This window comes from Vanessa atalanta, unplaced genomic scaffold (assembly GCF_905147765.1).
Source record: "Vanessa atalanta unplaced genomic scaffold, ilVanAtal1.2, whole genome shotgun sequence".
Taxonomy (NCBI): Eukaryota; Metazoa; Arthropoda; class Insecta; order Lepidoptera; family Nymphalidae; genus Vanessa; species Vanessa atalanta.
The window spans coordinates 12,501-15,000 of NW_025920001.1; the positions used below are offsets into that span (position 1 = coordinate 12,501).

The following is a 2,500-nucleotide window of genomic DNA, read 5'->3' on the forward strand; positions in this document are numbered from 1 at the left end:
GTTGTTGTTTTTTTTTTTTCTTTTTTTTTTATTGTTGTTGTTGTTGTTGTTGTCGTTGTTGTTGCATTGACGTTGCATAATATCATATAATCATATACTATCTATAAAAATATAGAACAAAATAATCGAAGTTTTGGAGATTTTGGAGGGTTTGGGGTGTCAGTTGGGGGGGAGGGGGTTGGGGAGGGGGAGGGGGGGGGCGGATAGGGGTGCGTGTTCTGGGGTTCGTCGTCTTATGATATCAGATCGAATATGAGAAACATAATAAAATAATAATAATAATAAAAAAAAAAATACATTCCGTTCGAACGAGCCGAATGTCATACTCATCGTCAGGCATATATATGGAGTAGTGACGGTTCGAACGTCGAACATTCAAAAATTGATGTTAGACGCGAAGTGACCGGATCAGTACTCTTGTATAACGAAAAAAATGTTATTATCGTTTTCATTTGTCGTCTTTGTTGCGTGTCTTCTGGCGTGTCTCTCGATTCGTCGTATCGCGTTATATTATACTTTACGTAGTGTAACAACAAGTATGTACGTACGATTCGTCTCGACCGCTGGGGGATATTCACTGACACACGTGAAAATGATAAAAAGATTCTTTTTCGTTCTGTAAAACTGTGCCGACCGACGGACGCACGTAGATCTCTCTGCCTCATGCGCTCTTCCTCTTATCGTCGTCGTCGTCGCTCTCGCTACAATCTATCCTCATGGAATAAATGTTGATTCATTGTAGTCGATCTGCGACGTCGCGACGATATGAGAAAACGTTAGAGACGGAGTTCTTAAAAGATTCAGTGTATTCGTATAGTGTGTATAATTTTTATATTATATATGAACGGTCGTTTCTAAAATTCTTTTTGTTAATTTTTACATTTATCATGTACAAAAAATACACAACCCGAGTATCGGTACGATCACTCAAACACCGGGCGTCGATCCCAATGTTTTACGATAATAATCGTTGAACAATACATACGTACACGTCGTGTGCGAAGTGTTATTTTGAAAAAAAAACTCGATCTCGTTTAGAACGTTCGAATTCGTGACCGTTATGTGTCATTATGTGAAGACGCCTCCGCCGCCGCCGCCGCCGCCGCTGTCGTCGCGTTATATATTATAGCGCACGCGCGCGCGCGTGCTTAAAGCGCGTTTGTGTCTCATATAAATTTTTATAAGAGTCAACCGTTAAAATCTATCGCGTCTAACGCGATCGACGATACGGTGAGACGCTCGTTTCATACTGTGCGTATATTGTACATGCATGCATAAGTTTGTGTGTATTTTATATGCGAATATGAAACGAGAAGAGTAATTGACGACTTCAACAAGTCTCGGTTAGCTCCCTGGTTGATCCTGCCAGTAGTTATATGCTTGTCTCAAAGATTAAGCCATGCATGTCTCAGTGCAAGCCGTATTAAGGCGATACCGCGAATGGCTCAATATATCAGTTTTGGTTCCTTAGATCTTACTCAGTTACTTGGATAACTGTGGTAATTCTAGAGCTAATACATGCAATCAGAACTCTGACCAGTGATGGGATGAGTGCTTTTATTAGATCAAAACCAATCGACGGAGGGCGTCTCGTCCGAAGTCGTTAATTTTGATGAATCTGGATAACTTTTGCCGATCGCATGGTCCAGTACCGGCGACGCATCTTTCAAATGTCTGCCTTATCAACTTTCGATGGTAGTTTCTGCGACTACCATGGTTGTCACGGGTAACGGGGAATCAGGGTTCGATTCCGGAGAGGGAGCCTGAGAAACGGCTACCACATCCAAGGAAGGCAGCAGGCGCGCAAATTACCCACTCCCGGCACGGGGAGGTAGTGACGAAAAATAACGATACGGGACTCTTTCGAGGCCTCGTAATCGGAATGAGTACACTTTAAATATTTTAACGAGGAACAATTGGAGGGCAAGTCTGGTGCCAGCAGCCGCGGTAATTCCAGCTCCAATAGCGTATACTAAAATTGTTGCGGTTAAAAAGCTCGTAGTTGCATTTGTGCGCCGCGCTGTCGGTGCACCGCATCCGCGGTGATACTGACACGTCTGCGGAGCATATCGTCGGTGAGCCGGCGGTAAAACGCCGGTTCAATATCAAAATCCTATCGCGGTGCTCTTCAGTGAGTGTCGAGATGGGCCGACAATTTTACTTTGAACAAATTAGAGTGCTCAAAGCGGGCTCAAAATGCCGCTTGAATATTTCGTGCATGGAATAATAGAATATGATCTCGGTTCTATTTTGTTGGTTTTCAGAACTCCGAGGTAATGATTAATAGGGATAACTGGGGGCATTCGTATTGCGACGTTAGAGGTGAAATTCTTGGATCGTCGCAAGACGAACATCAGCGAAAGCATTTGCCAAAGGTGTTTTCATCAATCAAGAACGAAAGTTAGAGGTTCGAAGGCGATTAGATACCGCCCTAGTTCTAACCGTAAATATGTCATCTAGCGATCCGCCGACGTTACTACAATGGCTCGGCGGGCAGCTT

General features: G+C 43.4%; 1 non-coding gene across 1 annotated transcript in view; it reads left to right on the plus strand.

Moving 5' to 3' along the window:
* Positions 1-1,349: 1,349 nt before the first annotated feature.
* LOC125076627 overlaps positions 1,350-2,500 on the plus strand; it is a 1,903-nt gene continuing 752 nt past the window's right edge. Inside the window, exon 1 of the ribosomal RNA XR_007120564.1 lies at positions 1,350-2,500. This exon is cut by the window's right edge and continues 752 nt beyond it. This is a non-coding gene — a ribosomal RNA (small subunit ribosomal RNA).